This window comes from Pseudorasbora parva, chromosome 10 (genome assembly GCF_024679245.1).
Source record: "Pseudorasbora parva isolate DD20220531a chromosome 10, ASM2467924v1, whole genome shotgun sequence".
Taxonomy (NCBI): Eukaryota; Metazoa; Chordata; class Actinopteri; order Cypriniformes; family Gobionidae; genus Pseudorasbora; species Pseudorasbora parva.
The window spans coordinates 31,350,731-31,374,927 of record NC_090181.1 but is presented as its reverse complement, the minus strand read 5'-3'; the positions used below and the strand labels follow the sequence as shown (position 1 = coordinate 31,374,927).

At 42.0% G+C, this 24,197-nt stretch overlaps 80 non-coding genes across 80 annotated transcripts; all 80 read left to right on the top strand.

Annotated features, from left to right (window-relative positions):
- Positions 1 to 273: 273 nt before the first annotated feature.
- trnal-uaa (transfer RNA leucine (anticodon UAA)) lies at positions 274 to 356 on the top strand. Its single transcript has one exon. It is a non-coding gene; the product is annotated as a tRNA-Leu (tRNA).
- A 105-nt stretch (positions 357 to 461) lies between these two features.
- trnal-uaa (transfer RNA leucine (anticodon UAA)) lies at positions 462 to 544 on the top strand. The gene has a single exon. It is a non-coding gene; the product is annotated as a tRNA-Leu (tRNA).
- Positions 545 to 1,025: 481 nt separating this feature from the next.
- On the top strand, positions 1,026 to 1,108 carry trnal-uaa (transfer RNA leucine (anticodon UAA)). Its single transcript has one exon. It is a non-coding gene; the product is annotated as a tRNA-Leu (tRNA).
- A 107-nt stretch (positions 1,109 to 1,215) lies between these two features.
- On the top strand, positions 1,216 to 1,298 carry trnal-uaa (transfer RNA leucine (anticodon UAA)). Its single transcript has one exon. It is a non-coding gene; the product is annotated as a tRNA-Leu (tRNA).
- A 481-nt stretch (positions 1,299 to 1,779) lies between these two features.
- On the top strand, positions 1,780 to 1,862 carry trnal-uaa (transfer RNA leucine (anticodon UAA)). The gene has a single exon. It is a non-coding gene; the product is annotated as a tRNA-Leu (tRNA).
- Positions 1,863 to 1,967: 105 nt separating this feature from the next.
- On the top strand, positions 1,968 to 2,050 carry trnal-uaa (transfer RNA leucine (anticodon UAA)). Its single transcript has one exon. It is a non-coding gene; the product is annotated as a tRNA-Leu (tRNA).
- Positions 2,051 to 2,344: 294 nt separating this feature from the next.
- trnal-uaa (transfer RNA leucine (anticodon UAA)) lies at positions 2,345 to 2,427 on the top strand. The gene has a single exon. It is a non-coding gene; the product is annotated as a tRNA-Leu (tRNA).
- A 235-nt stretch (positions 2,428 to 2,662) lies between these two features.
- On the top strand, positions 2,663 to 2,745 carry trnal-uaa (transfer RNA leucine (anticodon UAA)). Its single transcript has one exon. It is a non-coding gene; the product is annotated as a tRNA-Leu (tRNA).
- Positions 2,746 to 2,850: 105 nt separating this feature from the next.
- trnal-uaa (transfer RNA leucine (anticodon UAA)) lies at positions 2,851 to 2,933 on the top strand. Its single transcript has one exon. It is a non-coding gene; the product is annotated as a tRNA-Leu (tRNA).
- Positions 2,934 to 3,414: 481 nt separating this feature from the next.
- trnal-uaa (transfer RNA leucine (anticodon UAA)) lies at positions 3,415 to 3,497 on the top strand. Its single transcript has one exon. It is a non-coding gene; the product is annotated as a tRNA-Leu (tRNA).
- Positions 3,498 to 3,602: 105 nt separating this feature from the next.
- trnal-uaa (transfer RNA leucine (anticodon UAA)) lies at positions 3,603 to 3,685 on the top strand. Its single transcript has one exon. It is a non-coding gene; the product is annotated as a tRNA-Leu (tRNA).
- Positions 3,686 to 3,979: 294 nt separating this feature from the next.
- On the top strand, positions 3,980 to 4,062 carry trnal-uaa (transfer RNA leucine (anticodon UAA)). The gene has a single exon. It is a non-coding gene; the product is annotated as a tRNA-Leu (tRNA).
- A 294-nt stretch (positions 4,063 to 4,356) lies between these two features.
- Positions 4,357 to 4,439, top strand: trnal-uaa (transfer RNA leucine (anticodon UAA)). Its single transcript has one exon. It is a non-coding gene; the product is annotated as a tRNA-Leu (tRNA).
- A 105-nt stretch (positions 4,440 to 4,544) lies between these two features.
- Positions 4,545 to 4,627, top strand: trnal-uaa (transfer RNA leucine (anticodon UAA)). Its single transcript has one exon. It is a non-coding gene; the product is annotated as a tRNA-Leu (tRNA).
- Positions 4,628 to 4,920: 293 nt separating this feature from the next.
- On the top strand, positions 4,921 to 5,003 carry trnal-uaa (transfer RNA leucine (anticodon UAA)). The gene has a single exon. It is a non-coding gene; the product is annotated as a tRNA-Leu (tRNA).
- Positions 5,004 to 5,108: 105 nt separating this feature from the next.
- trnal-uaa (transfer RNA leucine (anticodon UAA)) lies at positions 5,109 to 5,191 on the top strand. The gene has a single exon. It is a non-coding gene; the product is annotated as a tRNA-Leu (tRNA).
- A 294-nt stretch (positions 5,192 to 5,485) lies between these two features.
- trnal-uaa (transfer RNA leucine (anticodon UAA)) lies at positions 5,486 to 5,568 on the top strand. The gene has a single exon. It is a non-coding gene; the product is annotated as a tRNA-Leu (tRNA).
- Positions 5,569 to 5,866: 298 nt separating this feature from the next.
- trnal-uaa (transfer RNA leucine (anticodon UAA)) lies at positions 5,867 to 5,949 on the top strand. The gene has a single exon. It is a non-coding gene; the product is annotated as a tRNA-Leu (tRNA).
- A 293-nt stretch (positions 5,950 to 6,242) lies between these two features.
- Positions 6,243 to 6,325, top strand: trnal-uaa (transfer RNA leucine (anticodon UAA)). Its single transcript has one exon. It is a non-coding gene; the product is annotated as a tRNA-Leu (tRNA).
- Positions 6,326 to 6,423: 98 nt separating this feature from the next.
- trnal-uaa (transfer RNA leucine (anticodon UAA)) lies at positions 6,424 to 6,506 on the top strand. The gene has a single exon. It is a non-coding gene; the product is annotated as a tRNA-Leu (tRNA).
- A 480-nt stretch (positions 6,507 to 6,986) lies between these two features.
- trnal-uaa (transfer RNA leucine (anticodon UAA)) lies at positions 6,987 to 7,069 on the top strand. Its single transcript has one exon. It is a non-coding gene; the product is annotated as a tRNA-Leu (tRNA).
- A 105-nt stretch (positions 7,070 to 7,174) lies between these two features.
- Positions 7,175 to 7,257, top strand: trnal-uaa (transfer RNA leucine (anticodon UAA)). Its single transcript has one exon. It is a non-coding gene; the product is annotated as a tRNA-Leu (tRNA).
- A 294-nt stretch (positions 7,258 to 7,551) lies between these two features.
- On the top strand, positions 7,552 to 7,634 carry trnal-uaa (transfer RNA leucine (anticodon UAA)). The gene has a single exon. It is a non-coding gene; the product is annotated as a tRNA-Leu (tRNA).
- Positions 7,635 to 7,739: 105 nt separating this feature from the next.
- Positions 7,740 to 7,822, top strand: trnal-uaa (transfer RNA leucine (anticodon UAA)). Its single transcript has one exon. It is a non-coding gene; the product is annotated as a tRNA-Leu (tRNA).
- Positions 7,823 to 7,927: 105 nt separating this feature from the next.
- trnal-uaa (transfer RNA leucine (anticodon UAA)) lies at positions 7,928 to 8,010 on the top strand. The gene has a single exon. It is a non-coding gene; the product is annotated as a tRNA-Leu (tRNA).
- Positions 8,011 to 8,491: 481 nt separating this feature from the next.
- trnal-uaa (transfer RNA leucine (anticodon UAA)) lies at positions 8,492 to 8,574 on the top strand. Its single transcript has one exon. It is a non-coding gene; the product is annotated as a tRNA-Leu (tRNA).
- Positions 8,575 to 8,872: 298 nt separating this feature from the next.
- On the top strand, positions 8,873 to 8,955 carry trnal-uaa (transfer RNA leucine (anticodon UAA)). The gene has a single exon. It is a non-coding gene; the product is annotated as a tRNA-Leu (tRNA).
- Positions 8,956 to 9,060: 105 nt separating this feature from the next.
- Positions 9,061 to 9,143, top strand: trnal-uaa (transfer RNA leucine (anticodon UAA)). Its single transcript has one exon. It is a non-coding gene; the product is annotated as a tRNA-Leu (tRNA).
- A 293-nt stretch (positions 9,144 to 9,436) lies between these two features.
- trnaf-aaa (transfer RNA phenylalanine (anticodon AAA)) lies at positions 9,437 to 9,519 on the top strand. Its single transcript has one exon. It is a non-coding gene; the product is annotated as a tRNA-Phe (tRNA).
- Positions 9,520 to 9,624: 105 nt separating this feature from the next.
- Positions 9,625 to 9,707, top strand: trnal-uaa (transfer RNA leucine (anticodon UAA)). Its single transcript has one exon. It is a non-coding gene; the product is annotated as a tRNA-Leu (tRNA).
- Positions 9,708 to 9,812: 105 nt separating this feature from the next.
- On the top strand, positions 9,813 to 9,895 carry trnal-uaa (transfer RNA leucine (anticodon UAA)). The gene has a single exon. It is a non-coding gene; the product is annotated as a tRNA-Leu (tRNA).
- A 298-nt stretch (positions 9,896 to 10,193) lies between these two features.
- On the top strand, positions 10,194 to 10,276 carry trnal-uaa (transfer RNA leucine (anticodon UAA)). Its single transcript has one exon. It is a non-coding gene; the product is annotated as a tRNA-Leu (tRNA).
- A 105-nt stretch (positions 10,277 to 10,381) lies between these two features.
- Positions 10,382 to 10,464, top strand: trnal-uaa (transfer RNA leucine (anticodon UAA)). Its single transcript has one exon. It is a non-coding gene; the product is annotated as a tRNA-Leu (tRNA).
- Positions 10,465 to 10,569: 105 nt separating this feature from the next.
- On the top strand, positions 10,570 to 10,652 carry trnal-uaa (transfer RNA leucine (anticodon UAA)). Its single transcript has one exon. It is a non-coding gene; the product is annotated as a tRNA-Leu (tRNA).
- A 298-nt stretch (positions 10,653 to 10,950) lies between these two features.
- Positions 10,951 to 11,033, top strand: trnal-uaa (transfer RNA leucine (anticodon UAA)). Its single transcript has one exon. It is a non-coding gene; the product is annotated as a tRNA-Leu (tRNA).
- Positions 11,034 to 11,138: 105 nt separating this feature from the next.
- On the top strand, positions 11,139 to 11,221 carry trnal-uaa (transfer RNA leucine (anticodon UAA)). The gene has a single exon. It is a non-coding gene; the product is annotated as a tRNA-Leu (tRNA).
- Positions 11,222 to 11,514: 293 nt separating this feature from the next.
- On the top strand, positions 11,515 to 11,597 carry trnaf-aaa (transfer RNA phenylalanine (anticodon AAA)). The gene has a single exon. It is a non-coding gene; the product is annotated as a tRNA-Phe (tRNA).
- Positions 11,598 to 11,702: 105 nt separating this feature from the next.
- Positions 11,703 to 11,785, top strand: trnal-uaa (transfer RNA leucine (anticodon UAA)). The gene has a single exon. It is a non-coding gene; the product is annotated as a tRNA-Leu (tRNA).
- A 105-nt stretch (positions 11,786 to 11,890) lies between these two features.
- Positions 11,891 to 11,973, top strand: trnal-uaa (transfer RNA leucine (anticodon UAA)). The gene has a single exon. It is a non-coding gene; the product is annotated as a tRNA-Leu (tRNA).
- A 106-nt stretch (positions 11,974 to 12,079) lies between these two features.
- Positions 12,080 to 12,162, top strand: trnaf-aaa (transfer RNA phenylalanine (anticodon AAA)). The gene has a single exon. It is a non-coding gene; the product is annotated as a tRNA-Phe (tRNA).
- Positions 12,163 to 12,266: 104 nt separating this feature from the next.
- Positions 12,267 to 12,349, top strand: trnal-uaa (transfer RNA leucine (anticodon UAA)). The gene has a single exon. It is a non-coding gene; the product is annotated as a tRNA-Leu (tRNA).
- An 857-nt stretch (positions 12,350 to 13,206) lies between these two features.
- trnal-uaa (transfer RNA leucine (anticodon UAA)) lies at positions 13,207 to 13,289 on the top strand. Its single transcript has one exon. It is a non-coding gene; the product is annotated as a tRNA-Leu (tRNA).
- Positions 13,290 to 13,394: 105 nt separating this feature from the next.
- trnal-uaa (transfer RNA leucine (anticodon UAA)) lies at positions 13,395 to 13,477 on the top strand. The gene has a single exon. It is a non-coding gene; the product is annotated as a tRNA-Leu (tRNA).
- Positions 13,478 to 13,771: 294 nt separating this feature from the next.
- trnaf-aaa (transfer RNA phenylalanine (anticodon AAA)) lies at positions 13,772 to 13,854 on the top strand. Its single transcript has one exon. It is a non-coding gene; the product is annotated as a tRNA-Phe (tRNA).
- Positions 13,855 to 13,959: 105 nt separating this feature from the next.
- trnal-uaa (transfer RNA leucine (anticodon UAA)) lies at positions 13,960 to 14,042 on the top strand. The gene has a single exon. It is a non-coding gene; the product is annotated as a tRNA-Leu (tRNA).
- A 105-nt stretch (positions 14,043 to 14,147) lies between these two features.
- trnal-uaa (transfer RNA leucine (anticodon UAA)) lies at positions 14,148 to 14,230 on the top strand. The gene has a single exon. It is a non-coding gene; the product is annotated as a tRNA-Leu (tRNA).
- A 106-nt stretch (positions 14,231 to 14,336) lies between these two features.
- trnaf-aaa (transfer RNA phenylalanine (anticodon AAA)) lies at positions 14,337 to 14,419 on the top strand. Its single transcript has one exon. It is a non-coding gene; the product is annotated as a tRNA-Phe (tRNA).
- Positions 14,420 to 14,524: 105 nt separating this feature from the next.
- Positions 14,525 to 14,607, top strand: trnal-uaa (transfer RNA leucine (anticodon UAA)). Its single transcript has one exon. It is a non-coding gene; the product is annotated as a tRNA-Leu (tRNA).
- Positions 14,608 to 15,081: 474 nt separating this feature from the next.
- trnal-uaa (transfer RNA leucine (anticodon UAA)) lies at positions 15,082 to 15,164 on the top strand. The gene has a single exon. It is a non-coding gene; the product is annotated as a tRNA-Leu (tRNA).
- Positions 15,165 to 15,645: 481 nt separating this feature from the next.
- On the top strand, positions 15,646 to 15,728 carry trnal-uaa (transfer RNA leucine (anticodon UAA)). Its single transcript has one exon. It is a non-coding gene; the product is annotated as a tRNA-Leu (tRNA).
- A 105-nt stretch (positions 15,729 to 15,833) lies between these two features.
- trnal-uaa (transfer RNA leucine (anticodon UAA)) lies at positions 15,834 to 15,916 on the top strand. The gene has a single exon. It is a non-coding gene; the product is annotated as a tRNA-Leu (tRNA).
- Positions 15,917 to 16,210: 294 nt separating this feature from the next.
- On the top strand, positions 16,211 to 16,293 carry trnal-uaa (transfer RNA leucine (anticodon UAA)). The gene has a single exon. It is a non-coding gene; the product is annotated as a tRNA-Leu (tRNA).
- A 294-nt stretch (positions 16,294 to 16,587) lies between these two features.
- Positions 16,588 to 16,670, top strand: trnal-uaa (transfer RNA leucine (anticodon UAA)). Its single transcript has one exon. It is a non-coding gene; the product is annotated as a tRNA-Leu (tRNA).
- Positions 16,671 to 16,764: 94 nt separating this feature from the next.
- On the top strand, positions 16,765 to 16,847 carry trnal-uaa (transfer RNA leucine (anticodon UAA)). Its single transcript has one exon. It is a non-coding gene; the product is annotated as a tRNA-Leu (tRNA).
- A 293-nt stretch (positions 16,848 to 17,140) lies between these two features.
- On the top strand, positions 17,141 to 17,223 carry trnal-uaa (transfer RNA leucine (anticodon UAA)). Its single transcript has one exon. It is a non-coding gene; the product is annotated as a tRNA-Leu (tRNA).
- Positions 17,224 to 17,328: 105 nt separating this feature from the next.
- trnal-uaa (transfer RNA leucine (anticodon UAA)) lies at positions 17,329 to 17,411 on the top strand. The gene has a single exon. It is a non-coding gene; the product is annotated as a tRNA-Leu (tRNA).
- Positions 17,412 to 17,709: 298 nt separating this feature from the next.
- Positions 17,710 to 17,792, top strand: trnal-uaa (transfer RNA leucine (anticodon UAA)). The gene has a single exon. It is a non-coding gene; the product is annotated as a tRNA-Leu (tRNA).
- A 105-nt stretch (positions 17,793 to 17,897) lies between these two features.
- On the top strand, positions 17,898 to 17,980 carry trnal-uaa (transfer RNA leucine (anticodon UAA)). Its single transcript has one exon. It is a non-coding gene; the product is annotated as a tRNA-Leu (tRNA).
- A 285-nt stretch (positions 17,981 to 18,265) lies between these two features.
- On the top strand, positions 18,266 to 18,348 carry trnal-uaa (transfer RNA leucine (anticodon UAA)). The gene has a single exon. It is a non-coding gene; the product is annotated as a tRNA-Leu (tRNA).
- Positions 18,349 to 18,829: 481 nt separating this feature from the next.
- Positions 18,830 to 18,912, top strand: trnal-uaa (transfer RNA leucine (anticodon UAA)). Its single transcript has one exon. It is a non-coding gene; the product is annotated as a tRNA-Leu (tRNA).
- A 294-nt stretch (positions 18,913 to 19,206) lies between these two features.
- Positions 19,207 to 19,289, top strand: trnal-uaa (transfer RNA leucine (anticodon UAA)). The gene has a single exon. It is a non-coding gene; the product is annotated as a tRNA-Leu (tRNA).
- A 105-nt stretch (positions 19,290 to 19,394) lies between these two features.
- On the top strand, positions 19,395 to 19,477 carry trnal-uaa (transfer RNA leucine (anticodon UAA)). Its single transcript has one exon. It is a non-coding gene; the product is annotated as a tRNA-Leu (tRNA).
- Positions 19,478 to 19,946: 469 nt separating this feature from the next.
- Positions 19,947 to 20,029, top strand: trnal-uaa (transfer RNA leucine (anticodon UAA)). Its single transcript has one exon. It is a non-coding gene; the product is annotated as a tRNA-Leu (tRNA).
- A 105-nt stretch (positions 20,030 to 20,134) lies between these two features.
- trnal-uaa (transfer RNA leucine (anticodon UAA)) lies at positions 20,135 to 20,217 on the top strand. Its single transcript has one exon. It is a non-coding gene; the product is annotated as a tRNA-Leu (tRNA).
- Positions 20,218 to 20,510: 293 nt separating this feature from the next.
- On the top strand, positions 20,511 to 20,593 carry trnal-uaa (transfer RNA leucine (anticodon UAA)). Its single transcript has one exon. It is a non-coding gene; the product is annotated as a tRNA-Leu (tRNA).
- Positions 20,594 to 20,690: 97 nt separating this feature from the next.
- On the top strand, positions 20,691 to 20,773 carry trnal-uaa (transfer RNA leucine (anticodon UAA)). Its single transcript has one exon. It is a non-coding gene; the product is annotated as a tRNA-Leu (tRNA).
- A 105-nt stretch (positions 20,774 to 20,878) lies between these two features.
- On the top strand, positions 20,879 to 20,961 carry trnal-uaa (transfer RNA leucine (anticodon UAA)). Its single transcript has one exon. It is a non-coding gene; the product is annotated as a tRNA-Leu (tRNA).
- Positions 20,962 to 21,258: 297 nt separating this feature from the next.
- Positions 21,259 to 21,341, top strand: trnal-uaa (transfer RNA leucine (anticodon UAA)). Its single transcript has one exon. It is a non-coding gene; the product is annotated as a tRNA-Leu (tRNA).
- A 106-nt stretch (positions 21,342 to 21,447) lies between these two features.
- On the top strand, positions 21,448 to 21,530 carry trnal-uaa (transfer RNA leucine (anticodon UAA)). The gene has a single exon. It is a non-coding gene; the product is annotated as a tRNA-Leu (tRNA).
- Positions 21,531 to 21,823: 293 nt separating this feature from the next.
- trnal-uaa (transfer RNA leucine (anticodon UAA)) lies at positions 21,824 to 21,906 on the top strand. Its single transcript has one exon. It is a non-coding gene; the product is annotated as a tRNA-Leu (tRNA).
- Positions 21,907 to 22,011: 105 nt separating this feature from the next.
- On the top strand, positions 22,012 to 22,094 carry trnal-uaa (transfer RNA leucine (anticodon UAA)). Its single transcript has one exon. It is a non-coding gene; the product is annotated as a tRNA-Leu (tRNA).
- Positions 22,095 to 22,197: 103 nt separating this feature from the next.
- Positions 22,198 to 22,280, top strand: trnal-uaa (transfer RNA leucine (anticodon UAA)). Its single transcript has one exon. It is a non-coding gene; the product is annotated as a tRNA-Leu (tRNA).
- A 105-nt stretch (positions 22,281 to 22,385) lies between these two features.
- Positions 22,386 to 22,468, top strand: trnal-uaa (transfer RNA leucine (anticodon UAA)). Its single transcript has one exon. It is a non-coding gene; the product is annotated as a tRNA-Leu (tRNA).
- Positions 22,469 to 22,574: 106 nt separating this feature from the next.
- trnal-uaa (transfer RNA leucine (anticodon UAA)) lies at positions 22,575 to 22,657 on the top strand. Its single transcript has one exon. It is a non-coding gene; the product is annotated as a tRNA-Leu (tRNA).
- A 106-nt stretch (positions 22,658 to 22,763) lies between these two features.
- Positions 22,764 to 22,846, top strand: trnal-uaa (transfer RNA leucine (anticodon UAA)). The gene has a single exon. It is a non-coding gene; the product is annotated as a tRNA-Leu (tRNA).
- Positions 22,847 to 22,952: 106 nt separating this feature from the next.
- trnal-uaa (transfer RNA leucine (anticodon UAA)) lies at positions 22,953 to 23,035 on the top strand. Its single transcript has one exon. It is a non-coding gene; the product is annotated as a tRNA-Leu (tRNA).
- A 294-nt stretch (positions 23,036 to 23,329) lies between these two features.
- Positions 23,330 to 23,412, top strand: trnal-uaa (transfer RNA leucine (anticodon UAA)). The gene has a single exon. It is a non-coding gene; the product is annotated as a tRNA-Leu (tRNA).
- A 106-nt stretch (positions 23,413 to 23,518) lies between these two features.
- Positions 23,519 to 23,601, top strand: trnal-uaa (transfer RNA leucine (anticodon UAA)). Its single transcript has one exon. It is a non-coding gene; the product is annotated as a tRNA-Leu (tRNA).
- A 293-nt stretch (positions 23,602 to 23,894) lies between these two features.
- Positions 23,895 to 23,977, top strand: trnal-uaa (transfer RNA leucine (anticodon UAA)). The gene has a single exon. It is a non-coding gene; the product is annotated as a tRNA-Leu (tRNA).
- Positions 23,978 to 24,082: 105 nt separating this feature from the next.
- trnal-uaa (transfer RNA leucine (anticodon UAA)) lies at positions 24,083 to 24,165 on the top strand. Its single transcript has one exon. It is a non-coding gene; the product is annotated as a tRNA-Leu (tRNA).
- Positions 24,166 to 24,197: the final 32 nt, after the last annotated feature.

Below are 24,197 nucleotides of genomic sequence, written 5' to 3'. Positions count from 1 at the left end.
ACAAATTAAGCAATGGGAATTACATTAGCGAGCGGTAAGTTCAAAGGTGAATGCCTGTTACAATAACAAAGACCATAGTCACTTGACCAGGATGGACGAGTGGTTAAGGCGTTGGACTTAAGATCCAATGGACGAATGTCCTCGTGAGTTCAAACCCCTCTCCTGGCAATTAAAGTGTGATTTTTAAGCAATAATTAAGCAATGGGAATTACATCAGAGAGCGGAAAGTTCAAATATGAATGCCCGTTACAATATCAAAAGGGCCCTCACTTGACCAGGATGGCCGAGTGGTTAAGGCGTTGGACTTAAGATCCAATGGACAAATGTCCTCGTGGGTTCAAACCCCACTCCTGGTAATTAAAGTGTGTTTTTTAAGCACAAATTAAGCAATGGGACTTACATTAGAGAGCGACAAGTTCAAATTTGAATGCATGTTACAATATCAAAAGTGCCCTCAGTTGACCAGGATGGCCGAGTGGTTAAGGCGTTGGACTTAAGATCCAATGGCCTAATGTCCTCGTGGGTTCAAACCCCACTCCTGGTAATTAAAGTGTGTTTTTTAAGCACTAATTAAGCAATGGGAATTCCGTTGGTGAGCGGAAAGTTCAAATGTGAATGTATGTTACAATCACAAAAACCTCCTCACTTGACCAGGATGGCGAGTGGTTAAGGTGTTGGACTTAAGATCCAATGGACGAATGTCCTCGTGGGTTCAGACCTCACTCCTTGTAATTCAATTGTGGTTTTTAAGTACAAATTAAGCAATGGGAATTACATTAGCGAGCGGTAAGTTCAAAGGTGAATGCCTGTTACAATAACAAAGACCATAGTCACTTGACCAGGATGGACGAGTGGTTAAGGCGTTGGACTTAAGATCCAATGGACGAATGTCCTCGTGAGTTCAAACCCCTCTCCTGGCAATTAAAGTGTGATTTTTAAGCAATAATTAAGCAATGGGAATTACATCAGAGAGCGGAAAGTTCAAATATGAATGCCCGTTACAATATCAAAAGGGCCCTCACTTGACCAGGATGGCCGAGTGGTTAAGGCGTTGGACTTAAGATCCAATGGACAAATGTCCTCGTGAGTTCAAACCCCTCTCCTGGCAATTAAAGTGTGATTTTTAAGCAATAATTAAGCAATGGGAATTACATCAGAGAGCGGAAAGTTCAAATATGAATGCCCGTTACAATTTATCAAAAGGGCCCTCACTTGACCAGGATGGCCGAGTGGTTAAGGCGTTGGACTTAAGATCCAATGGACAAATGTCCTCGTGGGTTCAAACCCCACTCCTGGTAATTAAAGTGTGTTTTTTAAGCACTAATTAAGCAATGGGAATTCCGTTGGTGAGCGGAAAGTTCAAATGTGAATGTATGTTACAATCACAAAAACCTCCTCACTTGACCAGGATGGCGAGTGGTTAAGGTGTTGGACTTAAGATCCAATGGACGAATGTCCTCGTGGGTTCAGACCTCACTCCTTGTAATTCAATTGTGGTTTTTAAGTACAAATTAAGCAATGGGAATTACATTAGCGAGCGGTAAGTTCAAAGGTGAATGCCTGTTACAATAACAAAGACCATAGACACTTGACCAGGATGGACGAGTGGTTAAGGCGTTGGACTTAAGATCCAATGGACGAATGTCCTCGTGAGTTCAAACCCCTCTCCTGGCAAATAAAGTGTGATTTTTAAGCAATAATTAAGCAATGGGAATTACATCAGAGAGCGGAAAGTTCAAATATGAATGCCCGTTACAATATCAAAAGGGCCCTCACTTGACCAGGATGGCCGAGTGGTTAAGGCGTTGGACTTAAGATCCAATGGACAAATGTCCTCGTGGGTTCAAACCCCACTCCTGGTAATTAAAGTGTGTTTTTTAAGCACAAATTAAGCAATGGGACTTACATTAGAGAGCGACAAGTTCAAATTTGAATGCATGTTACAATATCAAAAGTGCCCTCAGTTGACCAGGATGGCCGAGTGGTTAAGGCGTTGGACTTAAGATCCAATGGCCTAATGTCCTCGTGGGTTCAAACCCCACTCCTGGTAATTAAAGTGTGTCTTTTAAGCACTAATTAAGCAATGGGAATTCTGTTGGTGAGCGGAAAGTTCAAATGTGAATGTATGTTACAATCACAAGAACGTCCTCACTTGACCAGGATGGCCGAGTGGTTAAGGCGTTGGACTTAAGATCCAATGGACGAATGTCCTCGTGGGTTCAGACCTCACTCCTTGTAATTCAATTGTGGTTTTTAAGTACAAATTAAGCAATGGGAATTACATGAGCGAGCGGTAAGTTCAAAGGTGAATGCCTGTTACAATACCAAAAACCATAGTCACTTGACCAGGATGGCCGAGTGGTTAAGGCGTTGGACTTAAGATCCAATGGACAAATGTCCTCGTGGGTTCAAACCCCACTCCTGGTAATAAAAGTGTGATTTTTAAGCACATATTAAGGAATGGGAATAAAGTTAGCGAGCGGAAAGATCAAATGTGAATGCATGTTAAGATCCAATGGATGAATGTCCTCGTGGGTTCAGACCTCACTCCTTGTAATTCAAATGTGGTTTTTAAGTACAAATTAAGCAATGGGAATTACATTAGCGAGCGGTAAGTTCAAAGGTGAATGCCTGTTACAATAACAAAGACCATAGTCACTTGACCAGGATGGCCGAGTGGTTAAGGCGTTGGACTTAAGATCCAATGGACGAATGTCCTCGTGAGTTCAAACCCCTCTCCTGGCAATTAAAGTGTGATTTTTAAGCAATAATTAAGCAATGGGAATTACATCAGAGAGCGGAAAGTTCAAATATGAATGCCCGTTACAATATCAAAAGGGCCCTCACTTGACCAGGATGGCCGAGTGGTTAAGGCGTTGGACTTAAGATCCAATGGACAAATGTCCTCGTGGGTTCAAACCCCACTCCTGGTAATTAAAGTGTGTTTTTTAAGCACTAATTAAGCAATGGGATTTCCGTTGGTGAGCGGAAAGTTCAAATGTGAATGTATGTTACAATCACAAAAACCTCCTCACTTGACCAGGATGGCGAGTGGTTAAGGTGTTGGACTTAAGATCCAATGGACGAATGTCCTCGTGGGTTCAGACCTCACTCCTTGTAATTCAATTGTGGTTTTTAAGTACAAATTAAGCAATGGGAATTACATTAGCGAGCGGTAAGTTCAAAGGTGAATGCCTGTTACAATAACAAAGACCATAGTCACTTGACCAGGATGGACGAGTGGTTAAGGCGTTGGACTTAAGATCCAATGGACGAATGTCCTCGTGAGTTCAAACCCCTCTCCTGGCAATTAAAGTGTGATTTTTAAGCAATAATTAAGCAATGGGAATTACATCAGAGAGCGGAAAGTTCAAATATGAATGCCCGTTACAATATCAAAAGGGCCCTCACTTGACCAGGATGGCCGAGTGGTTAAGGCGTTGGACTTAAGATCCAATGGACAAATGTCCTCGTGGGTTCAAACCCCACTCCTGGTAATTAAAGTGTGTTTTTTAAGCACAAATTAAGCAATGGGACTTACATTAGAGAGCGACAAGTTCAAATTTGAATGCATGTTACAATATCAAAAGTGCCCTCAGTTGACCAGGATGGCCGAGTGGTTAAGGCGTTGGACTTAAGATCCAATGGCCTAATGTCCTCGTGGGTTCAAACCCCACTCCTGGTAATTAAAGTGTGTCTTTTAAGCACTAATTAAGCAATGGGAATTCTGTTGGTGAGCGGAAAGTTCAAATGTGAATGTATGTTACAATCACAAGAACGTCCTCACTTGACCAGGATGGCTGAGTGGTTAAGGCGTTGGACTTAAGATCCAATGGACGAATGTCCTCGTGGGTTCAGACCTCACTCCTTGTAATTCAATTGTGGTTTTTAAGTACAAATTAAGCAATGGGAATTACATGAGCGAGCGGTAAGTTCAAAGGTGAATGCCTGTTACAATAACAAAGACCATAGTCACTTGACCAGGATGGCCGAGTGGTTAAGGCGTTGGACTTAAGATCCAATGGACAAATGTCCTCGTGGGTTCAAACCCCACTCCTGGTAATAAAAGTGTGATTTTTAAGCACATATTAAGGAATGGGAATAAACTTAGCGAGCGGACAGATCAAATGTGAATGCATGTTATAATAACAAAGACTCCTTCACTTGACCAGGATGGCTGAGTGGTTAAGGCGTTAGACTTAAGATCCAATGGACAAATGTCCTCGTGGGTTCAGACCTCACTCCTTGTAATTCAATTGTGGTTTTTAAGTACAAATTAAGCAATGGGAATTACATTAGCGAGCGGTAAGTTCAAAGGTGAATGCCTGTTACAATAACAAAGACCATAGTCACTTGACCAGGATGGCCGAGTGGTTAAGGCGTTGGACTTAAGATCCAATGGACAAATGTCCTCGTGGGCTCAAACCCCACTCCTGGTAATTAAAGTGTGTTTTTTAAGCACAAATTAAGCAATGGGACTTACATTAGAGAGCGGCAAGTTCAAATTTGAATGCATGTTACAATATCAAAAGTGCCCTCACTTGAGCAGGATGGCCGAGTGGTTAAGGCGTTGGACTTAAGATCCAATGGACAAATGTTCTCGTGGGTTCAAACCCCACTCCTGGTAATTAAATTGTGTTTTTTAAGTACAAATTAAGCAATGAGAATTACATTATAGAGCGGCAAGTTTAAATTTGAATGCATGTTACAATATCAATAGTGCCCTCACTTGACCAGGATGGCGAGTGGTTAAGGTGTTGGACTTAAGATCCAATGGACGAATGTCCTCGTGGGTTCATACCTAACTCCTTGTAATTCAATCTTGGTTTTTAGGTACAAATTAAGCAATGGGAATTACATTAGCGAGCGGTAAGTTCAAAGGTGAATGCCTGTTACAATAACAAAGACCATAGTCACTTGACCAGGATGGCCGAGTGGTTAAGGCGTTGGACTTAAGATCCAATGGACAAATGTCCTCGTGGGTTCAAACCCCACTCCTGGTAATAAAAGTGTGATTTTTAAGCACATATTAAGGAATGGGAATAAACTTAGCGAGCGGAAAGATCAAATGTGAATGCATGTTATAATAACAAAGACTCCTTCACTTGACCAGGATGGCCGAGTGGTTAAGGCGTTGGACTTAAGATCCAATGGACAAATGTCCTCGTGGGTTCAAACCCCACTCCTGGTAATTAAATTGTGTTTTTTAAGTACAAATTAAGCAATGAGAATTACATTAGAGAGCGGCAAGTTTAAATTTGAATGCATGTTACAATATCAAAAGTGCCCTCACTTGACCAGGATGGCCGAGTGGTTAAGGTGTTGGACTTAAGATCCAATGGACGAATGTTCTCGTGGGTTCAGACCTCACTCCTTGTAATTCAATCGTGGTTTTTAGGTACAAATTAAGCAATGGGAATTACATTAGCGAGCGGTAAGTTCAAAGGTGAATGCCTGTTACAATAACAAAGACCATAGTCACTTGACCAGGATGGCCGAGTGGTTAAGGCGTTGGACTTAAGATCCAATGGACAAATGTCCTCGTGGGTTCAAACCCCACTCCTGGTAATTAAAGTGTGTTTTTTAAGCACTAATTAAGCAATGGGAAATCCGTTGCTGAGCGGAAAGTTCAAATGTGAATGTATGTATGTTACAATCACAAAAACCTCCTCACTTGACCAGGATGGCCGAGTGGTTAAGGCGTTGGACTTAAGATCCAATGGACGAATGTCCTCGTGGGTTCAGACCTCCCTCCTTGTAATTCAATTGTGGTTCTTAAGTACAAATTAAGCAATGGGAATTACATGAGCGAGCGGTAAGTTCAAAGGTGAATGCCTGTTACAATAACAATGCCCATACTCACTTGACCAGGATGGCTGAGTGGTTAAGGCATTGGACTTAAGATCCAATGGACGAATGTCCTCGTGGGTTCAAACCCCACTCCTGGTAATTAAAGTGTGTTTTTTAAGCACTAATTAAGCAATGGGAATTCCGTTGGTGAGCGGAAAGTTCAAATGTGAATGTATGTTACAATCACAAAAACCTCCTCACTTGACCAGGATGGCGAGTGGTTAAGGCGTTGGACTTAAGATCCAATGGACGAATGTCCTCGTGGGTTCAGACCTCACTCCTTGTAATTCAAATGTGGTTTTTAAGTACAAATTAAGCAATGGGAATTACATTAGCGAGCGGTAAGTTCAAAGGTGAATGCCTGTTACAATAACAAAGACCATAGTCACTTGACCAGGATGGCCGAGTGGTTAAGGCGTTGGACTTAAGATCCAATGGACGAATGTCCTCGTGGGTTCAAACCCCTCTCCTGGTAATTAAAGTGTGTTTTTTAAGCAATAATTAAGCAATGGGAAATACATTAGAGAGCGGACATTTGAATGCATGTTACAATATCAAAAGGGCCCTCACTTGACCAGGATGGCCGAGTGGTTAAGGCGTTGGACTTAAAATCCAATGGACAAATGTCCTCGTGGGTTCAAACCCCACTCCTGGTAATTAAAGTGTGTTTTTTAAGCACTAATTAAGCAATGGGAATTCCGTTGGTGAGCGGAAAGTTCAAATGTGAATGTATGTTACAATCACAAAAACCTCCTCACTTGACCAGGATGGCGAGTGGTTAAGGTGTTGGACTTAAGATCCAATGGACGAATGTCCTCGTGGGTTCAGACCTCACTCCTTGTAATTCAATTGTGGTTTTTAAGTACAAATTAAGCAATGGGAATTATATTAGCGAGCGGTAAGTTCAAAGGTGAATGCCTGTTACAATAACAAAGACCATAGGCACTTGACCAGGATGGACGAGTGGTTAAGGCGTTGGACTTAAGATCCAATGGACGAATGTCCTTGTGAGTTCAAACCCCTCTCCTGGCAATTAAAGTGTGATTTTTAAGCAATAATTAAGCAAAGGGAATTACATTAGAGAGCGAAAGTTCAAATATGAATGCCCGTTACAATATCAAAAGGGCCCTCACTTGACCAGGATGGCAGAGTGGTTAAGGCGTTGTACTTAAGATCCAATGGACAAATGTCCTCGTGGGTTCAAACCCCACTCCTGGTAATTAAAGAGTGTTTTTTAAGCACAAATTAAGCAATGGGACTTACATTAGAGAGCGACAAGTTCAAATTTGAATGCATGTTACAATATCAAAAGTGCCCTCAGTTGAACAGGATGGCCGAGTGGTTAAGGCGTTGGACTTAAGATCCAATGGCCTAATGTCCTCGTGGGTTCAAACCTCACTCCTGGTAATTAAAGTGTGTCTTTTAAGCACTAATTAAGCAATGGGAATTCTGTTGGTGAGCGGAAAGTTCAAATGTGAATGTTTGTTACAATCACAAGAACGTCCTCACTTGACCAGGATGGCCGAGTGGTTAAGGCGTTGGACTTAAGATCCAATGGACGAATGTCCTCGTGGGTTCAGACCTCACTCCTTGTAATTCAATTGTGGTTTTTAAGTACAAATTAAGCAATGGGAATTACATTAGCGAGCGGTAAGTTCAAAGGTGAATGCCTGTTACAATAACAAAGACCATAGTCACTTGACCAGGATGGCCGAGTGGTTAAGGCGTTGGACTTAAGATCCAATGGACAAATGTCCTCGTGGGTTCAAACCCCACTCCTGGTAATAAAAGTGTGATTTTTAAGCACATATTAAGGAATGGGAATAAAGTTAGCGAGCGGAAAGATCAAATGTGAATGCATGTTATAATAACAAAGACTCCTTCACTTGACCAGGATGGCCGAGTGGTTAAGGCGTTGGACTTAAGATCCAATGGACAAATGTCCTCGTGGGCTCAAACCCCACTCCTGGTAATTAAAGTGTGTTTTTTAAGCACAAATTAAGCAATGGGACTTACATTAGAGAGCGGCAAGTTCAAATTTGAATGCATGTTACAATATCAAAAGTGCCCTCACTTGACCAGGATGGCCGAGTGGTTAAGGCGTTGGACTTAAGATCCAATGGACAAATGTCCTCGTGGGTTCAAACCCCACTCATGGTAATTAAATTGTGTTTTTTAAGTACAAATTAAGCAATGAGAATTACATTAGAGAGCGGCAAGTTTAAATTTGAATGCATGTTACAATATCAAAAGTGCCCTCACTTGACCAGGATGGCGAGTGGTTAAGGTGTTGGACTTAAGATCCAATGGACGAATGTCCTCGTGGGTTCAGACCTCACTCCTTGTAATTCAATCGTGGTTTTTAGGTACAAATTAAGCAATGGGAATTACATTAGCGAGCGGTAAGTTCAAAGGTGAATGCCTGTTACAATAACAAAGACCATAGTCACTTGACCAGGATGGCCGAGTGGTTAAGGCGTTGGACTTAAGATCCAATGGACGAATGTCCTCGTGGGTTCAGACCTCACTCCTTGTAATTCAATTGTGGTTTTTAAGCACAAATTAAGCAATGGGACTTACATTAGAGAGCGGCAAGTTCAAATTTGAATGCATGTTACAATATCAAAAGGGCCCTCACTTGACCAGGATGGCCGAGTGGTTAAGGCGTTGGACTTAAGATCCAATGGATGAATGTCCTCGTGGGTTCAAACCCCACTCCTGGTAATTAAAGTGTGTTTTTTAAGCACTAATTAAGCAATGGGAATTCCATTGGTGAGCGGAAAGTTCAAATGTGAATGTATGTATGTTACAATCACAAAAACCTCCTCACTTGACCAGGATGGCCGAGTGGTTAAGGCGTTGGACTTAAGATCCAATGGACGAATGTCCTCCTGGGTTCAGACCTCACTCCTTGTAATTCAATTGTGGTTCTTAAGTACAAATTAAGCAATGGGAATTACATGAGTGAGTGGTAAGTTCAAAGGTGAATGCCTGTTAAAATAACAAAGCCCATACTCACTTGACCAGGATGGCCGAGTGGTTAAGGCGCTGGACTTAAGAACCAATGGACGAATGTCCTCGTGGGTTCAAACCCCACTCCTGGTAATTAAAGTGTGTTTTTTAAGCACAAATTAAGCAATGGGACTTACATTAGAGAGTGGCAAGTTCAAATTTGAATGCATGTTACAATATCAAAAGGGCCCTCACTTGACCAGGATGGCCGAGTGGTTAAGGCGTTGGACTTAAGATCCAATGGACGAATGTCCTCGTGGGTTCAAACCCCACTCCTGGTAATTAAAGTGTGTTTTTTAAGCACTAATTAAGCAATGGGAATTCCGTTGGTGAGCGGAAAGTTCAAATGTGAATGTATGTTACAATCACAAAAACCTCCTCACTTGACCAGGATGGCGAGTGGTTAAGGCGTTGGACTTAAGATCCAATGGACGAATGTCCTCGTGGGTTCAGACCTCACTCCTTGTAATTCAATTGTGGTTTTTAAGTACAAATTAAGCGATGGGAATTACATTAGCGAGCGGTAAGTTCAAAGGTGAATGCCTGTTACAATAACAAAGACAATAGGCACTTGACCAGGATGGCCGAGTGGTTAAGGCGTTGGACTAAAGATCCAATGGCCGAATGTCCTCGTGGGTTCAAACCCCTCTCCTGGCAATTGAAGTGTGATTTTTAAGCAATAATTAAGCAATGGGAATTACATTAGAGAGCGGAAAGTTCAAATATGAATGCCTGTTACAATATCAAAAGGGCCCTCACTTGACCAGGATGGCCGAGTGGTTAAGGCGTTGGACTTAAGATCCAATGGACAAATGTCCTCGTGGGTTCAAACCCCACTCCTGGTAATTAAAGAGTGTTTTTTAAGCACAAATTAAGCAATGGGACTTACATTAGAGAGCGGCAAGTTCAAATTTGAATGCATGTTACAATATCAAAAGTGCCCTCACTTGACCAGGATGGCCGACTGGTTAAGGCGTTGGACTTAAGATCCAATGGACGAATGTCCTCGTGGGTTCAAACCCCACTCCTGGTAATTAAAGTGTGTTTTTTAAGCACTAATTAAGCAATGGGAAATCCGTTGGTGAGCGGAAAGTTCAAATGTGAATGTATGTATGTTACAATCACAAAAACCTCCTCACTTGACCAGGATGGCCGAGTGGTTAAGGCGTTGGACTTAAGATCCAATGGACGAATGTCCTCGTGGGTTCAGACCTCCCTCCTTGTAATTCAATTGTGGTTCTTAAGTACAAATAAAGCAATGGGAATTACATGAGCGAGCGGTAAGTTCAAAGGTGAATGCCTGTTACAATAACAATGCCCATACTCACTTGACCAGGATGGCTGAGTGGTTAAGGCGTTGGACTTAAGATCCAATGGACAAATGTCCTCGTGGGTTCAAACCCCACTCCTGGTAATTAAAGTGTGTTTTTTAAGCACAAATTAAGCAATGGGACTTACATTAGAGAGCGGCAAGTTCAAATTTGAATGCATGTTACAATATCAAAAGGGCCCTCACTTGACCAGGATGGCCGAGTGGTTAAGGCGTTGGACTTAAGATCCAATGGACGAATGTCCTCGTGGGTTCAAACCCCACTCCTGGTAATTAAAGTGTGTTTTTTAAGCACTAATTAAGCAATGGGAATTCCGTTGGTGAGCGGAAAGTTCAAATGTGAATGTATGTTACAATCACAAAAACCTCCTCACTTGACCAGGATGGCCGAGTGGTTATGGCTTTGGACTTAAGATCCAATGGACGAATGTCCTCGTGGGTTCAAACCCCACTCCTGGTAATTAAAGTGTGTTTTTTAAGCACTAATTAAGCAATGGGAATTCCATTGGTGAGCGGAAAGTTCAAATGTGAATGTATGTATGTTACAATCACAAAAACCTCCTCACTTGACCAGGATGGCCGACTGGTTAAGGCGTTGGACTTAAGATCCAATGGACGAATGTCCTTGTCGGTTCAGACCTCACTCCTTGTAATTCAATTGTGGTTCTTAAGTACAAATTAAGCAATGGGAATTACATGAGTGAGTGGTAAGTTCAAAGGTGAATGCCTGTTACAATAACAAAGCCCATACTCACTTGACCAGGATGGCCGAGTGGTTAAGGCGCTGGACTTAAGAACCAATGGACGAATGTCCTCGTGGGTTCAAACCCCACTCCTGGTAATTAAAGTGTGTTTTTTAAGCACAAATTAAGCAATGGGACTTACATTAGAGAGTGGCAAGTTCAAATTTGAATGCATGTTACAATATCAAAAGGGCCCTCACTTGACCAGGATGGCCGAGTGGTTAAGGCGTTGGACTTAAGATCCAATGGACGAATGTCCTCGTGGGTTCAAACCCCACTCCTGGTAATTAAAGTGTGTTTTTTAAGCACTAATTAAGCAATGGGAATTCCGTTGGTGAGCGGAAAGTTCAAATGTGAATGTATGTTACAATCACAAAAACCTCCTCACTTGACCAGGATGGCGAGTGGTTAAGGCGTTGGACTTAAGATCCAATGGACGAATGTCCTCGTGGGTTCAGACCTCACTCCTTGTAATTCAATTGTGGTTTTTAAGTACAAATTAAGCGATGGGAATTACATTAGCGAGCGGTAAGTTCAAAGGTGAATGCCTGTTACAATAACAAACACAATAGGCACTTGACCAGGATGGCCGAGTGGTTAAGGAGTTGGACTAAAGATCCAATGGCCGAATGTCCTCGTGGGTTCAAACCCCTCTCCTGGCAATTAAAGTGTGATTTTTAAGCAATAATTAAGCAATGGGAATTACATTAGAGAGCGGAAAGTTCAAATATGAATGCCCGTTACAATATCAAAAGGGCCCTCACTTGACCAGGATGGCAGAGTGGTTAAGGCGTTGGACTTAAGATCCAATGGACAAATGTCCTCGTGGGTTCAAACCCCACTCCTGGTAATTAAAGAGTGTTTTTTAAGCACAAATTAAGCAATGGGACTTACATTAGAGAGCGGCAAGTTCAAATTTGAATGCATGTTACAATATCAAAAGTGCCCTAACTTGACCAGGATGGCCGACTGGTTAAGGCGTTGGACTTAAGATCCAATGGACGAATGTCCTCGTGGGTTCAAACCCCACTCCTGGTAATTAAAGTGTGTTTTTTAAGCACTAATTAAGCAATGGGAATTACATGAGCGAGCGGTAAGTTCAAAGGTGAATGCCTGTTACAATAACAAAGACAATAGGCACTTCACCAGGATGGCCGAGTGGTTAAGGCGTTGGACTAAAGATCCAATGGCCGAATGTCCTCGTGGGTTCAAACCCCTCTCCTGGCAATTGAATGTGATTTTTAAGCAATAATTAAGCAATGGGAATTACATTAGAGAGCGGAAAGTTCAAATATGAATGCCCGTTACAATATCAAAAGGGCCCTCACTTGACCAGGATGGCCGAGTGGTTAAGGCGTTGGACTTAAGATCCAATGGACAAATGTCCTCGTGGGTTCAAACCCCACTCCTGGTAATTAAAGAGTGTGTTTTAAGCACAAATTAAGCAATGAGACTTACATTAGAGAGCGGCAAGTTCAAATTTGAATGCATGTTACAATATCAAAAGTGCCCTCACTTGACCAGGATGGCCGACTGGTTAAGGCGTTGGACTTAAGATCCAATGGACGAATGTCCTCGTGGGTTCAGACCTCACTCCTTGTAATTCAAATGTGGTTTTTAAGTACAAATTAAGCAATGGGAATTACATTAGCGAGCGGTAAGTTCAAAGGTGAATGCCTGTTACAATAACAAAGACCATAGTCACTTGAAAAGGATGGCCGAGTGTTTAAGGCGTTGGACTTAAGATCCAATGGATGAATGTCCTCGTGGGTTCAAACCCCTCTCCTGGTAATTAAAGTGTGTTTTTAAGCAATAATTAAGCAATGGGAATTCCGTTGGTGAGCGGAAAGTTCAAATGTGAATGTATGTTACAAACACAAAAACCTCCTCACTTGACCAGGATGGCGAGTGGTTAAGGTGTTGGACTTAAGATCCAATGGACGAATGTCCTCCTGGGTTCAGACCTCACTCCTTGTAATTCAATTGTGGTTTTTAAGTACAAATTAAGCAATGGGAATTACATTAGCGAGCGGTAAGTTCAAAGGTGAATGCCTGTTACAATAACAAAGACCATAGTCACTTGACCAGGATGGACGAGTGGTTAAGGCGTTGGACTTAAGATCCAATGGATGAATGTCCTCGTGAGTTCAAACCCCTCTCCTGGCAATTAAAGTGTGATTTTTAAGCAATAATTAAGCAATGGGAATTACATCAGAGAGCGGAAAGTTCAAATATGAATGCCCGTTACAATATCAAAAGGGCCCTCACTTGACCAGGATGGCCGAGTGGTTAAGGCGTTGGACTTAAGATCCAATGGACAAATGCCCTCGTGGGTTCAAACCCCACTCCTGGTAATTAAAGTGTGTTTTTTAAGCACAAATTAAGCAATGGGACTTACATTAGAGAGCGACAAGTTCAAATTTGAATGCATGTTACAATATCAAAAGTGCCCTCAGTTGACCAGGATGGCCAAGTGGTTAAGGCGTTGGACTTAAGATCCAATGGCCTAATGTCCTCGTGGGTTCAAACCCCACTCCTGGTAATTAAAGTGTGTCTTTTAAGCACTAATTAAGCAATGGGAATTCTGTTGGTGAGCGGAAAGTTCAAATGTGAATGTATGTTACAATCACGAGAAAGTCCTCACTTGACCAGGATGGCCGAGTGGTTAAGGCGTTGGACTTAAGATCCAATGGATGAATGTCCTCGTGGGTTCAGACCTCACTCCTTGTAATTCAATTGTGGTTTTTAAGTACAAATTAAGCAATGGGAATTACATGAGCGAGCGGTAAGTTCAAAGGTGAATGCCTGTTACAATAACAAAGACAATAGGCACTTGACCAGGATGGCCGAGTGGTTAAGGAGTTGGACTAAAGATCCAATGGCCGAATGTCCTCGTGGGTTCAAACCCCTCTCCTGGCAATTAAAGTGTGATTTTTAAGCAATAATTAAGCAATGGGAATTACATTAGAGAGCGGAAAGTTCAAATATGAATGCCCGTTACAATATCAAAAGGGCCCTCACTTGACCAGGATGGCCGAGTGGTTAAGGCGTTGGACTTAAGATCCAATGGACAAATGTCCTCGTGGGTTCAAACCCCACTCCTGGTAATTAAAGAGTGTTTTTTAAGCACAAATTAAGCAATGGGACTTACATTAGAGAGCGGCAAGTTCAAATTTGAATGCATGTTACAATATCAAAAGTGCCCTAACTTGACCAGGATGGCCGACTGGTTAAGGCGTTGGACTTAAGATCCAATGGACGAATGTCCTCGTGGGTTCAAACCCCACTCCTGGTAATTAAAGTGTGTTTTTTAAGCACTAATTAAGCAATGGGAATTACATGAGTGAGCGGTAAGTTCAAAGGTGAATGCCTGTTACAATAACAAAGACAATAGGCACTTGACCAGGATGGCCGAGTGGTTAAGGCGTTGGACTAAAGATCCAATGGCCGAATGTCCTCGTGGGTTCAAACCCCTCTCCTGGCAATTGAAGTGTGATTTTTAAGCAATAATTAAGCAATGGGAATTACATTAGAGAGCGGAAAGTTCAAATATGAATGCCCGTTACAATATCAAAAGGGCCCTCACTTGACCAGGATGGCCGAGTGGTTAAGGCGTTGGACTTAAGATCCAATGGACAAATGTCCTCGTGGGTTCAAACCCCACTCCTGGTAATTAAAGAGTGTTTTTTAAGCACAAATTAAGCAATGGGACTTACATTAGAGAGCGGCAAGTTCAAATTTGAATGCATGTTACAATATCAAAAGTGCCCTCACTTGACCAGGATGGCCGACTGGTTCAGGCGTTGGACTTAAGATCCAATGGACGAATGTCCTCGTGGGTTCAGACCTCACTCCTTGTAATTCAAATGTGGTTTTTAAGTACAAATTAAGCAATGGGAATTACATTAGCGAGCGGTAAGTTCAAAGGTGAATGCCTGTTACAATAACAAAGACCATAGTCACTTGAAAAGGATGGCCGAGTGTTTAAGGCGTTGGACTTAAGATCCAATGGATGAATGTCCTCGTGGGTTCAAACCCCTCTCCTGGTAATTAAAGTGTGTTTTTAAGCAATAATTAAGCAATGGGAATTACATTAGAGAGCGGAAATTTGAATGCATGTTACAATATCAAAAGGGCCCTCACTTGACCAGGATGGCCGAGTGGTTAAGGCGTTGGACTTAAGATCCAATGGACAAATGTCCTCGTGGGTTCAAACCCCACTCCTGGTAATTAAAGTGTGTTTTTTAAGCACTAATTAAGCAATGGGAATTCTGTTGGTGAGCGGAAAGTTCAAATGTGAATGTATGTTACAATCACAAAAACCTCCTCACTTGACCAGGATGGCGAGTGGTTAAGGTGTTGGACTTAAGATCCAATGGACGAATGTCCTCGTGGGTTCAGACCTCACTCCTTGTAATTCAATTGTGGTTTTTAAGTACAAATTAAGCAATGGGAATTACATTAGCGAGCGGTAAGTTCAAAGGTGAATGCCTGTTACAATAACAAAGAACATAGTCACTTGACCAGGATGGACGAGTGGTTAAGGCGTTGGACTTAAGATCCAATGGACGAATGTCCTCGTGAGTTCAAACCCCTCTCCTGGCAATTAAAGTGTGATTTTTAAGCAATAATTAAGCAATGGGAATTACATCAGAGAGCGGAAAGTTCAAATATGAATGCCCGTTACAATATCAAAAGGGCCCTCACTTGACCAGGATGGCCGAGTGGTTAAGGCGTTGGACTTAAGATCCAATGGACAAATGTCCTCGTGGGTTCAAACCCCACTCCTGGTAATTAAAGTGTGTTTTTTAAGCACAAATTAAGCAATGGGACTTACATTAGAGAGCGACAAGTTCAAATTTGAATGCATGTTACAATATCAAAAGTGCCCTCAGTTGACCAGGATGGCCAAGTGGTTAAGGCGTTGGACTTAAGATCCAATGGACAAATGTCCTCGTGGGTTCAAACCCCACTCCTGGTAATTAAAGTGTGTCTTTTAAGCACTAATTAAGCAATGGGAATTCTGTTGGTGAGCGGAAAGTTCAAATGTGAATGTATGTTACAATCACAAGAAAGTCCTCACTTGACCAGGATGGCCGAGTGGTTAAGGCGTTGGACTTAAGATCCAATGGACGAATGTCCTCGTGGGTTCAGACCTCACTCCTTGTAATTCAATTGTGGTTTTTAAGTACAAATTAAGCAATGGGAATTACATGAGCGAGCGGTAAGTTCAAAGGTGAATGCCTGTTACAATAACAAAGACCATAGTCACTTGACCAGGATGGCCGAGTGGTTAAGGCGTTGGACTTAAGATCCAATGGACAAATGTCCTCGTGGGTTCAAACCCCACTCCTGGTAATAAAAGTGTGATTTTTAAGCACATATTAAGGAATGGGAATAAAGTTAGCGAGCGGAAAGATCAAATGTGAATGCATGTTATAATAACAAAGACTCCTTCACTTGACCAGGATGGCTGAGTGGTTAAGGCGTTGGACTTAAGATCCAATGGACAAATGTCCTCGTGGGTTCAGACCTCACTCCTTGTAATTCAATTGTGGTTTTTAAGTACAAATTAAGCAATGGGAATTACATTAGCGAGCGGTAAGTTCAAAGGTGAATGCCTGTTACAATAACAAAGACCATAGTCACTTGACCAGGATGGCCGAGTGGTTAAGGCGTTGGACTTAAGATCCAATGGACGAATGTCCTCGTGGGTTCAAACCCCTCTCCTGGCAATTAAAGTGTGATTTTTAAGCAATGGGAATTACATTAGAGAGCGGCAAGTTCAAATTTGAATGCATGTTACAATATCAAAAGGGCCCTCACTTGACCAGGATGGCCGAGTGGTTAAGGAGTTGGACTTAAGATCCAATGGACGAATGTCCTCGTGGGTTCAAACCTCACTCCTGGTAATTAAAGTGTGTCTTTTAAGCACTAATTAAGCAATGGGAATTCCGTTGGTGAGCGGAAAGTTCAAATGTGAATGTATGTTACAATCACAAAAACCTCCTCACTTGACCAGGATGGCGAGTGGTTAAGGCGTTGGACTTAAGATCCAATGGACGAATGTCCTCGTGGGTTCAGACCTCACTCCTTGTAATTCAATTGTGGTTTTTAAGTACAAATTAAGCGATGGGAATTACATTAGCGAGCGGTAAGTTCAAAGGTGAATGCCTGTTACAATAACAAAGACCATAGTCACTTGACCAGGATGGCCGAGTGGTTAAGGCGTTGGACTTAAGATCCAATGGACGAATGTCCTCGTGGGTTCACACCCCTCTCCTGGCAATTAAAGTGTGATTTTTAAGCAATAATTAAGCAATGGGACTTACATTAGAGAGCGGAAAGTTCAAATATGAATGCCTGTTACAATATCAAAAGGGCCCTCACTTGACCAGGATGGCCGACTGGTTAAGGCGTTGGACTTAAAGTCCAATGGACGAATGTCCTCGTAGGTTCAAACCCCACTCCTGGTAATTAAAGTGTGTTTTTTAAGCACTAATTAAGCAATGGGAATTCCTTTGGTGAGCGGAAAGTTCAAATGTGAATGTATGTATGTTACAATCACAAAAACCTCCTCACTTGACCAGAATGGCCGAGTGGTTAAGGCGTTGGACTTAAGATCCAATGGACGAATGTCCTCGTGGGTTCAGACCTCCCTCCTTGTAATTCAGTTGTGGTTCTTAAGTACAAATTAAGCAATGGGAATTACATGAGCGAGCGGTAAGTTCAAAGGTGAATGCCTGTTACAATAACAATGCCCATACTCACTTGACCAGGATGGCTGAGTGGTTAAGGCGTTGGACTTAAGATCCAATGGACAAATGTCCTCGTGGGTTCAAACCCCACTCCTGGTAATTAAAGTGTGTTTTTTAAGCACAAATTAAGCAATGGGACTTACATTAGAGAGCGGCAAGTTCAAATTTGAATGCATGTTACAATATCAAAAGGGCCCTCACTTGACCAGGATGGCCGAGTGGTTAAGGCGTTGGACTTAAGATCCAATGGACGAATGTCCTCGTGGGTTCAAACCCCACTCCTGGTAATTAAAGTGTGTTTTTTAAGCACTAATTAAGCAATGGAAATTCCGTTGGTGAGCGGAAAGTTCAAATGTGAATGTATGTTACAATCACAAAAACCTCCTCACTTAACCAGGATGGCGAGTGGTTAAGGCGTTGGACGTAAGATCCAATGGACGAATGTCCTCGTGGGTTCAGACCTCACTCCTTGTAATTCAAATGTGGTTTTTAAGTACAAATTAAGCAATGGGAATTACATTAGCGAGCGGACATTTGAATGCATGTTACAATATCAAAAGGGCCCTCACTTGACCAGGATGGCCGAGTGGTTAAGGCGTTGGACTTAAGATCCATTGGACAAATGTCCTCGTGGGTTCAAACCCCACTCCTGGTAATTAAAGTGTGTTTTTTAAGCACTAATTAAGCAATGGGAATTCCGTTGGTGAGCGGAAAGTTCAAATGTGAATGTATGTTACAATCACAAAAACCTCCTCACTTGACCAGGATGGCGAGTGGTTAAGGTGTTGGACTTAAGATCCAATGGACGAATGTCCTCGTGGGTTCAGACCTCACTCCTTGTAATTCAATTGTGGTTTTTAAGTACAAATTAAGCAATGGGAATTATATTAGCGAGTGGTAAGTTCAAAGGTGAATGCCTGTTACAATAACAAAGACCATAGTCACTTGACCAGGATGGACGAGTGGTTAAGGCGTTGGACTTAAGATCCAATGGACGAATGTCCTCGTGAGTTCAAACCCCTCTCCTGGCAATTAAAGTGTGATTTTTAAGCAATAATTAAGCAAAGGGAATTACATTAGAGAGCGGAAAGTTCAAATATGAATGCCCGTTACAATATCAATAGGCCTCTCACTTGACCAGGATGGCAGAGTGGTTAAGGCTTTGGACTTAAGATCCAATGGACAAATGTCCTCGTGGGTTCAAACCCCACTCCTGGTAATTAAAGTGTGTTTTTTAAGCACAAATTAAGCAATGGGACTTACATTAGAGAGCGACAAGTTCAAATTTGAATGCATGTTACAATATCAAAAGTGCCCTCAGTTGAACAGGATGGCCGAGTGGTTAAGGTGTTGGACTTAAGATCCAATGGACGAATGTCCTCGTGGGTTCAGACCTCACTCCTTGTAATTCAATTGTGGTTTTTAAGTACAAATTTAGCAATGGGAATTACATTAGCGAGCGGTAAGTTCAAAGGTGAATGCCTGTTACAATAACAAAGACCATAGTCACTTGACCAGGATGGCCGAGTGGTTAAGGCGTTGGACTTAAGATCCAATGGACAAATGTCCTCGTGGGTTCAAACCCCACTCCTGGTAATAAAAGTGTGATTTTTAAGCACATATTAAGGAATGAGAATAAAGTTAGCGAGCGGAAAGATCAAATGTGAATGCATGTTATAATAACAAAGACTCCTTCACTTGACCAGGATGGCCGAGTGGTTAAGGCGTTGGACTTAAGATTCAATGGACAAATGTCCTCGTGGGCTCAAACCCCACTCCTGGTAATTAAAGTGTGTTTTTTAAGCACAAATTAAGCAATGGGACTTACATTAGAGAGCGGCAAGTTCAAATTTGAATGCATGTTACAATATCAAAAGTGCCCTCACTTGACCAGGATGGCCGAGTGGTTAAGGCGAGGACAAATGTCCTCGTGGGTTCAAACCCCACTCCTGGTAATTAAAGTGTGTTTTTTAAGCACTAATTAAGCAATGGGAATTCCTTTGGTGAGCGGAAAGTTCAAATGTGAATGTATGTATGTTACAATCACAAAAACATCCTCACTTGACCAGGATGGCCGAGTGGTTAAGGCGTTGGACTTAAGATCCAATGGACGAATGTCCTCGTGGGTTCAGACCTCACTCCTTGTAATTCAATTGTGGTTCTTAAGTACAAATTAAGCAATGGGAATTACATGAGCGAGCGGTAAGTTCAAAGGTGAATGCCTGTTACAATAACAATGCCCATACTCACTTGACCAGGATGGCTGAGTGGTTAAGGCGTTGGACTTAAGATCCAATGGACAAATGTCCTCGTGGGTTCTAACCCCACTCCTGGTAATTAAAGTGTGTTTTTTAAGCACAAATTAAGCAATGGGACTTACATTAGAGAGCGGCAAGTTCAAATTTGAATGCATGTTACAATATCAAAAGGGCCCTCACTTGACCAGGATGGCCGAGTGGTTAAGGCGTTGGACTTAAGATCCAATGGACGAATGTCCTCGTGGGTTCAAACCCCACTCCTGGTAATTAAAGTGTGTTTTTTAAGCACTAATTAAGCAATGGGAATTCCGTTGGTGAGCGGAAAGTTCAAATGTGAATGTATGTTACAATCACAAAAACCTCCTCACTTGACCAGGATGGCGAGTGGTTAAGGCGTTGGACTTAAGATCCAATGAACTAATGTCCTCGTGGGTTCAGACCTCACTCCTTGTAATTCAAATGTGGTTTTTAAGTACAAATTAAGCAATGGGAATTACATTAGCGAGCGGTAAGTTCAAAGGTGAATGCCCGTTACAATAACAAAGACCATAGTCACTTGACCAGGATGGTCGAGTGGTTAAGGCGTTGGACTTAAGATCCAATGGACGAATGTCCTCGTGGGTTCAAACCCCTCTCCTGGTAATTAAAGTGTGTTTTTAAGCAATAATTAAGCAATGGGAATTACATTAGAGAGCGGAAATTTGAATGCATGTTACAATATCAAACGGGCCCTCACTTGACCAGGATGGCCGAGTGGTTAAGGCGTTGGACTTAAGATCCAATGGACGAATGTCCTCGTGAGTTCAAACCCCTCTCCTGGCAATTAAAGTGTGATTTTTAAGCAATAATTAAGCAATGGGAATTACATTAGAGAGCGGAAAGTTCAAATATGAATGCCCGTTACAATATCAAAAGGGCCCTCACTTGACCAGGATGGCCGAGTGGTTAAGGCGTTGGTCTTAAGATCCAATGGACAAATGTCCTCGTGGGTTCAAACCCCACGCCTGGTAATTAAAGTGTGTTTTTTAAGCACTAATTAAGCAATGGGAATTCCGTTGGTGAGCGGAAAGTTCAAATGTGATTGTATGTATGTTACAATCACAAAAACCTCCTCACTTGACCAGGATGGCGAGTGGTTAAGGCGTTGGGCTTAAGATCCAATGGACGAATGTCCTCGTGGGTTCAGACCTCACTCCTTGTAATTCAATTGTGGTTCTTAAGTACAAATTAAGCAATGGGAATTACATTAGCGAGCGGTAAGTTCAAAGGTGAATGCCTGTTACAATAACAAAGACCATAGTCACTTGACCAGGATGGCCGAGTGGTTAAGGCGTTGGACTTAAGATCCAATGGACGAATGTCCTCGTGGGTTCAAACCCCTCTCCTGGTAATTAAAGTGTGATTTTTAAGCAATAATTAAGCAATGGGAATTACATTAGAGAGCGGAAAGTTCAAATATGAATGCCGGTTACAATAACAAACTTTATCCTCAATTGACCAGGATGGCCGAGTGATTAAGGCGTTAGACTTAAGCTCCAATGGACAAATGTCCTCGTGGGTTCAAACCCCACTCCTGGTAATTAAATTGTGTTTTTTAAGTACAAATTAAGCAATGAGAATTACATTAGAGAGCGGCAAGTTCAAATTTGAATGCATGTTACAATATCAAAAGTGCCCTCACTTGACCAGGATGGCGAGTGGTTAAGGTGTTGGAGTTAAGATCCAATGGACGAATGTCCTCGTGGGTTCAGACCTCACTCCTTGTAATTCAATCGTGGTTTTTAGGTACAAATTAAGCAATGGGAATTACATTAGCGAGCGGTAAGTTCAAAGGTGAATGCCTGTTACAATAACAAAGACCATAGTCACTTGACCAGGATGGCCGAGTGGTTAAGGCGTTGGACTTAAGATCCAATGGACAAATGTCCTCGTGGGTTCAAACCCCACTCCTGGTAATAAAAGTGTGATTTTTAAGCACATATTAAGGAATGGGAATAAACTTAGCGAGCGGAAAGATCAAATGTGAATGCATGTTATAATAACAAAGACTCCTTCACTTGACCAGGATGGCCGAGTGGTTAAGGCGTTGGACTTAAGATCCAATGGACAAATGTCCTCGTGGGTTCAAACCCCACTCCTGGTAATTAAAGTGTTTTTTAAGCACAAATTAAGCAATGGGACTTACATTAGAGAGCGGCAAGTTCAAATTTGAATGCATGTTACAATATCAAAAGTGCCCTCACTTGACCAGGATGGCCGAGTGGTTAAGGCGTTGGACTTAAGATCCAATGGACGAATGTCCTTGTGGGTTCAAACCCCACTCCTGGTAATTAAAGTGTGTTTTTTAAGCACTAATTAAGCAATGGGAATTACATGAGCGAGCGGCAAGTTCAAATTTGAATGGATGTTACAATATCAAAAGGGCCCTCACTTCACCAGGATGGCCGAGTGGTTAAGGCGTTGGGCTTAAGATCCAATGGACGAATGTCCTCGTGGGTTCAAACCCCTCTCCTGGTAATTAAAGTGTGGTTTTTAAGCAATATTTAAGCAATGGGAATTACATTAGAGAGCGGAAAGTTCAAATATGAATGCCCGTTACAATAACAAACTTTATCCTCAATTGACCAGGATGGCCGAGTGGTTAAGGCGTTAGACTTAAGCTCCAATGGACAAATGTCCTCGTGGGTTCAAACCCCACTCCCGGTAATTAAATTGTGTTTTTTAAGTACAAATTAAGCAATGACAATTACATTAGAAAGCGGCAAGTTCAAAGGTGAATGCCTGTTACAATAACAAAGACCATAGTCACTTGACCAGGATGGCCGAGTGGTTAAGGCGTTGGACTTAAGATCCAATGGACGAATGTCCTCGTGGGTGCAAACCCCTCTCCTGGTAATTAAAGTGTGATTTTTAAGCAATAATTAAGCAATGGGAATTACATTAGAGAGCGGAAAGTTCAAATATGAATGCCCGTTACAATAACAAACTTTATCCTCACTTGACCAGGATGGCCGAGTGGTTAAGGCGTTAGACTTAAGCTCCAATGGACAAATGTCATCGTGGGTTCAAACCCCACTCCTGGTAATTAAATTGTGTTTTTTTAAGTACAAATTAAGCAATGAGAATTACATTAGAGAGCGGCAAGTTCAAATTTGAATGCATGTTACAATATCAAAAGGGCCCTCACTTGACCAGGATGGCGAGTGGTTAAGGCGTTGGACTTAAGATCCAATGGACGAATGTCCTCGTGGGTTCAGACCTCACTCCTTGTAATTCAATTGTGGTTTTTAAGTACAAATTAAGCAATGGGAATTACATTAGCGAGCGGTAAGTTCAAAGGTGAATGCCTGTTACAATAACAAAGACCATAGTCACTTGACCAGGATGGCCGAGTGGTTAAGGCGTTGGACTTAAGATCCAATAGACAAATGTCCTCGTGGGTTCAAACCCCTCTCCTGGTAATTAAAGTGTGATTTTTAAGCAATAATTAAGCAATGGGAATTACATTAGAGAGCGGAAAGTTCAAATATGAATGCCGGTTACAATAACAAACTTTATCCTCAATTGACCAGGATGGCCGTGTGGTTAAGGCGTTAGACTTAAGCTCCAATGGACAAATGTCCTCGTGGGTTCAAACCCCACTCCTGGTAATTAAATTGTGTTTTTTAAGTACAAATTAAGCAATGAGAATTACATTAGAGAGCGGCAAGTTCAAATTTGAATGCATGTTACAATATCAAAAGTGCCCTCACTTTACCAGGATGGCGAGTGGTTAAGGTGTTGGAGTTAAGATCCAATGGACGAATGTCCTCGTGGGTTCAGACCTCACTCCTTGTAATTCAATCGTGGTTTTTAGGTACAAATTAAGCAATGGGAATTACATTAGCGAGCGGTAAGTTCAAAGGTGAATGCCTGTTACAATAACAAAGACCATAGTCACTTGACCAGGATGGCCGAGTGGTTAAGGCGTTGGACTTAAGATCCAATGGACAAATGTCCTCGTGGGTTCAAACCCCACTCCTGGTAATAAAAGTGTGATTTTTAAGCACATATTAAGGAATGGGAATAAACTTAGCGAGCGGAAAGATCAAATGTGAATGCATGTTATAATAACAAAGACTCCTTCACTTGACCAGGATGGCCGAGTGGTTAAGGCGTTGGACTTAAGATCCAATGGACAAATGTCCTCGTGGGTTCAAACCCCACTCCTGGTAATTAAAGTGTGTTTTTTAAGCACAAATTAAGC